The sequence below is a fragment of the Emys orbicularis genome, chromosome 15 (assembly GCF_028017835.1).
Source record: "Emys orbicularis isolate rEmyOrb1 chromosome 15, rEmyOrb1.hap1, whole genome shotgun sequence".
Taxonomy (NCBI): Eukaryota; Metazoa; Chordata; order Testudines; family Emydidae; genus Emys; species Emys orbicularis.
Genome location: NC_088697.1, coordinates 21,806,395 through 21,813,874, shown reverse-complemented (window position 1 = coordinate 21,813,874; position 7,480 = coordinate 21,806,395).

Below are 7,480 nucleotides of genomic sequence, written 5' to 3'. Positions count from 1 at the left end.
TAGCAAGTCTCTCTCTCCCTGAAGCAGGGGGAGTAACAGGGTGATTCACAGTTCTGGGCACACTGGGAGAAACCATCACCCTATCCCACTTTGTGGTTTCTGTCAAATGAATCCAGATGCTTTACACTTTGGATCATGCATAACAATTAATCCTCCAAGAAGTTCCTAATTACATTCCTAATACTAAAAAAAACGAGGAGTCCTTGTGGCACCTTAGAGACTAACAAATTTATTTGGGCATAAGCTTTTGTGGGCTATTACCCACTTGAAGTGGGTTATAGCCAAGTGGGTTATAGCCCATGAAAGCTTGTGCTCAAATAAATTTGTTAGTCTCTAAGGCAGGGGTCGGCAACGTTTGGCACGCGGCTCGCCAGGGTAAGCACCATGGCGGGCCGGGCCAGTTTTATTTACCTGCTGACGCGGCAGGTTCGGCCGATCGCGGCCCCCACTGGCCGCGGTTCGCCGTCCCGGGCCAATGGGGGCGGCGGGAAGCGGCGCGGGCGAGCGATGTGCTGGCCGCGGCTTCCCGCCGCCCCCATTGGCCCTGGACAGCGAACCGCGGCCAGTGGCGGCCGCGATCGGCTGAACCTGCCGCGTCAGCAGGTAAATAAAACTGGCCCGGCCCGCCAGGGTGCTTACCCTGGCGAGCCGCGTGCCAAACGTTGCCGACCCCTGCTCTAAGGCCTGGTCTACACTGGGGGGGGGTGTCGATTTAAGATACGCAACTTCAGCTACGGGAATACCGTAGCTGAAGTCAACATTTCTTATTCCGACTTACCTCCCGTCCTCACGGCGCGGGATCGACGGCTGCGGCTCCCCCTGGTGGAGTTCCGGAGTCGACGGGGAGCGCGTTCGGGGATCGATATATCGTGTCTTAACGAGACGTGATATATCTATCCCTGATAAATCGATCGCTACCTGCCAATACGGAGGGTAGTCTGAATGTACCCTAAGGTGCCACAAGGACTCCTCATTGTTTTTGCTGATACAGACTAACACGGTTACCCCTCTGACTCTTAATACTGTATTGCTTAGACTTTTCTTATTTATAGTGGGACAATAACACTACTGAATTCAAGGTTAAGACTAACTTACTGTTTAACAAACAGTTATTCTAAGTGCTCTAAAATCCACATGCCTCGTCAGATTGTTTTAAAAATTGCTGTTCCTCATGCAGATCTGGGGTAGGGTTAGTAGTCTTAATTTGAGCAAGGGGTTCTTGAGAGATAGCACCCCCCCTAAAATCATATGACATCAACATTTTATGGTTCTTATAACTTTTTCTGTGCACACCTGTAGCTTAAACTATGGCTCTAATCCTCCCCAAACTTATATCACCTGTTTGGGATGGATTTCAGCTAATATCTGGAACCCAATATTTAAAAAATTATTCAGGTTAAAAGTTGGATTTACTATGGGTCTTGAGTCAAGTTAACAGGCCAGAGAAAGTTATTTGGGTGTGAGTAACAGGGTTGGGCTTCTATTGCTAATCAGAGGGTTTGCAGGCAGCCTGATGTCAGAGTAAGTGGGTGACTGTATGTGATATACTGTGTCTGTTGAACCTAAGCAGCACTTTTTAAAAAAAAATAATATGGAAATATACCTATCTCATAGAACTGGAAGGAACCTTGAAAGGTCATGGAGTCCAGTATAGTCCTTGACAGATTTTTGCCCCAGATCCCTAAATGGCCCCCTCAAGGATTGAACTCACAATCCTGGGTTTAGTAGGCCAATGCTCAAACCACTGAGCTATCCCTGCCCTCCATATACTGTAAACTTGAGTCCTTTCCTACATAGCTTTCTGAGAATATGTGTTATGCACATTAGATGCTCTCTGCCTGTATTCAGCATGGCTCCTGGAATTTTTCCCCTGAACCCAAAGCTGCTGGTTTAATATCTGACATTTCAAAGTGCTCTATAATCCACATGCATTGGGACATTATCTTGAAAACTGGTATGTTACAACAGGTGCTGGAGTAGAGTTTGGAGTGCAAATTTGGGGTCACTTGATCTTTTGCTTCCCAATATTCATCCCCTGATCCTATGTGCTCTTTTAAATGTTTAAAATGCTCTAAAATCTATCTGATGTGCATCGTGAATTTATCTTGAATATTGGTGTGCCACAACAGGTGCAGGACTGGTTCTTTTGGTGCGTATTTGGAGTCCTTTGGTCAAGAGTTTGGGGTGTATGCAGATGAATGAGAATGTACAGTTCTGTGAGACACAACACTCCATATAAAATGGCACGCTTACTTATGTCTGCCTATTATAGGGCAGCCCTGACTGAACCATTCCTACAATATATCTTATTTGGATCTCGCCAGCTCCAGGGGCAGAGTTAAGGTTGTGGGGCGGGGCTAGTGTGTACCTTGACTCTGTATTTCCTGGTTTCCAGTGGTTTAAGAATTGGTCTATTCGATGTTTTGGAAGGACATGAGGCACACACCATTAACTCTATTAAAGACATTTTTGGGAAGTGAATTATGTTATATTTAGTGATGTCTGTTCAGTCCCTGGGAATAAGGATGAAGCAGTCTGGAGATTTTAAACAAAAGCCATTTCTCTGCATGTCTGCAATTTTGCTGATTAATTTTATTTTTGTTTCTCCATGCCACTTGTCAGGTGGAAAGTAAATATTTCATAACTAATAATAAAAGAAATGCATTATAAATAGTCATAAAATATTCTGATATCCACTTTTTAAAAGGCCCTGACTGATTCATTTGCCTGCATCGTCTCTGCACTGCAGATATACAATTCATTGCTTTGGAAAGCTTGTAAAATAAAAAGATTATGGCAGGGTTTAGGGGCAAATGAGGATTTAGTAACCGATCATTCTAATACAGGGGCTCTGTGGATAGTGCCATAAAACAAGTTGCTCCAGGAGCAAATGGGCTTTGAACCCAAGACTGCAGGTCTAGGGTAGAAATCCTGAGCTAGAGAATGTTTTGGTAACTCTTATTCTTTGCTTAATGTATACAATTGTTCCTGAGAAAGGAACATGGCAAACTGATGCTGTGGTTTTTTGTTTGTTTGTTCGGCTTATTGGTTTGTCAACCTACAGTGTTATATATCTGAAAGGTTGAGACAAAATATAGTCCTAATAGCTGTATTACCTAGCCAGATTTTGAAAAGCAATTTTTATTTTCTTATAGTTACATATATACTGTGTACAGTAACATGTCAAGCAGTGCACTCTTTAGGTTCTAATTCCATTTAAACAAACAAACAAACAAAATTGAGCTTCCATCCTACACAAGAATTAAAATTGGGCCTCATGGTCACATCATATTGGATCATATTGGAAAATATCACAGAGAGTATGTCTTCAACGCAGACTTAGCCCAGATGTTGCCCCTAAGCATCCCTCCCATCTAGACACGCAAACCTCTCACTAGAGTTTGCTGATGCCTTCAATCCAGGCTAGCTGGCACGGCGGGGGTGAGTGGGTTAGAGCCCAGGTTCCACTTCCACTCGGGTTCGTATATATGTATTTCAAAATGCTTTTACCATTGTTACTAATAATTCATGATTATTTAAACTGAAAGATTTTTTTAAAAATCTGATTTATTTTTCACCCTTTGGGGTTTTGTTTTGCTGTTTACATTTTACTTAGCTTAGAAAATGAAAATCAGTGTGAGTTTTGGTTTTGTTTCTAGTTAGTTTATTTTCCGATTCTCGGGCACTTTGTGCTACAATGTCTAGCTTGCATACACTGCAGGGAAATTTAATACCTCAACAAAATGCTGTTTTCATTGAAATAAAAAAACTCCACCATGGTAAAAGCATATCAACAGCATAATTTAGGCCTGAACAACTTTACAGCAGTCCTTTAACATACACTAAATGGCTTTATTCACCTTGAAATTATTATTGCTTCATGCTCTTTTATTAGATTTTTCAACATCTGGCTGCTTGATTGATCTGCAATAAAAGAACCCTCTGCCACACAGAAGGTGAGGTTCTGTGACTATGCATTACTAACCAATGAATTATATAATTATTGAAAACCCCATAGGCAAATATTTGAGACACAGTAAGTAGGACAGTTTAGTGTGCACGTCTGTTTTCTTCATCTGTATTTAAAGAAGAAATTTCAGACTGGAACAAACTTGAATGAAGAGAAACCGTTTATACAAAAAATAAACGAACTTGGTCATTATGCCATGTCTACGCTAGTGACCTTAGAGCAGCACAGCTGTACTGATGCAGTTGCGCCGCTGTAAGATCTCCCATGTAGCCGCTCTTTGCCGATGTCGACATAATTAAACCACCCCCAACAAGTGGCGGTAGCTACCTGTTGGTAAAGGTGCTTAAAATGCAGATGAATAAAGATCTCTGACTAACTAGAAGAATCTATACTCATGTAATGATGTTTCTTTATCCACACTACAGGGCTTTCTGAAATATATTTTTCTATCATAGCTGCATATTTTAAAGTCAGCTGTTAGATCCCAAATGGGGAATTAATTACCAGCTATTTGCATTTTAAAGGGAAAAAACAAACCCCAATAGGGCTCTACTTAAAATGTCCTTTGTATAACTTACCAGATAGCTACATCTCAGCGTAGTCCTTAGGGATTCAAACAAATGACTGAGACAAGTGAGGAAAATTTAGAATCAGAATAATCCTTGTAAGTCTGTTTTAAAACTGCAGGTCTTATTGATATCAGTGTTAAAAATGCCAGCTCCCACTATAGCCTGCCTGTCTTTGTGCAATGGTATTCCTCTACTGCTGAGAAAACAGGGCCCCCAATCTCAAGTGAATTGATAATGTTGGAGGCATGGGGCTGCTGTATCTCTTCTTATGCACTGAGGAACACTGTAATAAGAAGTTGTAAAATAACACTTCAGCAAAGAACCCAGCCACCCAAACCAGATACATTTTAAATTCAATTCATTTCAAGGCAGGAGCAATAATAAGAAGCAAACTTTAGGAGAAGTGAGTTGGGCTTTGGAGAAGCAGAGATCTCCATGGGGACGACCTCTCTTCTGAGACACCAGAATACTTCAGGAAAGAAACTAAGTCATCTGATTTCTTTCTAAGACTCGTTTGTGGACGTAAGCTGCAGGCGAACCACTTCTTCCCCTGGAGACACCAGGATCCATTTCCTGGTCAGATCTCTCAGGGTATGTGCCTACACTGCAAAGTTGTCGACAAAACTTTTGTCTTTCACGGGTACTTAAAAAAGCCCCCCACGAAAGACAAAAGTTTTGCCGACGCAAGTGGCAGTGTGAACGTGGCTTTGTCACAAAGCTAATGCTGCAAGCGGGGCTGGAAATATTTTGTCGGCAAAAGTGCCAACAAAATACCGACAAAGAGTGTTTACACATGCTGACTTTTAGCGACAAGGCTGTGTAGGAAGTGACTGTATGTATTAATTGGGGCTCTATGCTAGTGATCAAGTTGCAAGGCTGGGGCCTAAATCAGTACAAAACCGCTTGGCTCCTTCCAGAAATGTGATATGGGTGCTAGCACAAAGGACTGAAAGCCAGGACTTCTGAGTTCTGTTTTTTGCACTGCCACTAACTCATGGTATATCTTGTGCAAATCACTTAACATTGCAGATTCCCCATGAGAGGAATTGTGAGAAGTAATAAGTATTAATATGGCTATAGTATGAATGAATTTGAATTGAGAAGCTTCGTACTCCCATCAAGGCTGCCAATTTAATGATTTTTTTAATAGGAAAAACAGCTTGAGGATGACTATCAAAATGGGACAGTCAGAGATGCAGTCACTGAATCAGATTTCAAACCAGTGTAAATCAGGAGTAATTCCAATGATGGAGGTACATTGGTCTAAAAACAGAGAAAAATTAGCCCTAAGTATCAGGTATTGGTGCAACTGATGCAGAGAAGACGACCTGTTAACAGACAAAGCATTACAGTGTCATGATGTAATATCTGCTGGACTTTTAAAAATTACTTTTTCTCTTTTCCTGTGTGTCATATTACCACTTAACACGCCCTGCTTCTTATGAACCACACAAACAATGATGAAGAAGAATGAAAGGGCAACCTCAGTGTGCTGTAAAAGAGCTTGTTAGCACAAGTTAGTTCCATAATGTCTGACTGAATATGCACTGAATCACACCTGATTTTTTTTTTCCAAAAAAGGTAGTGTGGAAAAAAGAAACTTCTGTTTTTATTGTGCTGCAGATGATCTGACATCTTTACAAATAGGACAAGTTCTGAGGTTTTTCACATTCCATGTTGCTCATTTGCTATGTCATTTGTTAAGGTGATTTCAGTTCTAATCTGTGAGTTAATACTGAATAAACAACTCAGTTATGAATCAGATCACTGCCTTCGCTTGTAAGTAGTACAAGCCATTTTTTATTTTCATTTTCAAGTTTCTTTTACTGCAGAAGGCAAATAAATGTAGATTAATAATGTTCAAATCTCTCCCATAAAATAACTATTCTACATCAGTGCTCACCTTCCCATCATGTGTGAAATCATTATTAACAATCCAACTGTAATATTTTACATTTATAGAGAATATTTGGGCCAAATTCTGATCTGGGATAAATAAGTGCAATTTCACAGACTTCTGTGGAGTTACCCTTGCTTATACCAAATCTGAATTTAGCCCTTTCATGCCAAATAAAGTAATGGCATTCATCACGACTGAAATACAATCTTCTTTTGGGTGGAAACTGACAGGCAGAAGTGCAAAGAGGATGAGAAATTATGTCCAAGGACATCAGGGAAAATCCCTTCTGTGGAAGTGTCCATGAGATCTTTAATGTCCATAGAAAATAGACTGGACTTGGTTTTTAAAGTCTCATAGGAAAGACCCCTATACAATAAACTGCTTGCTATTCAATTTATCTAGCTTGGAGAGACAAACAGTTCAATTGACCCTTCTGATATCTAGACCCTTTGTTCCAAGTAGTCTAGGGGGCAATGATGCCTGCTCTTTACAGGTGAACTAGAAGAGAGAAAGGGTCCAACAGTCATTGTGGTTAGTTCTCTGATAACAGCCACTTAATGTGCGGCAGTTAAAAAAATTAATAGAATGTTAGGAACCATTAGGAAAGGGATAGATAATAAGACAGAAAATATCACAATGCTACTATATAAATCTATGGTACGCCCACACCTGGAATACTGTGTGCAGTTCTGGTCACCCCATCTCGGAAAAGATATGTTAGAATTGGAGGAGGGCAACAAAAATTATTTGGGGTATGGAACAGCTTCCATATGAGAAGAAATTAAAAAGACTGGGACTTTTCAGCTTCAAAAAGAGACAATTAAGCGGGGATATGATAGAGACCTATGAAATTATGAATGGTGTGGAGAAAGTGAATAGGGAAGTGTTAGTTACCTTTTCACATAACAGATGAACTGGGGTCATCCAATGAAATTAATAGGCAACAGGTTTAAAACAAACAAAAGGAAGTATTTCTTCACACAACACACAGTCAACCTGTGGAACTCATTGCCAAGGGATGTTGTGAAGGCCAGAAGAATA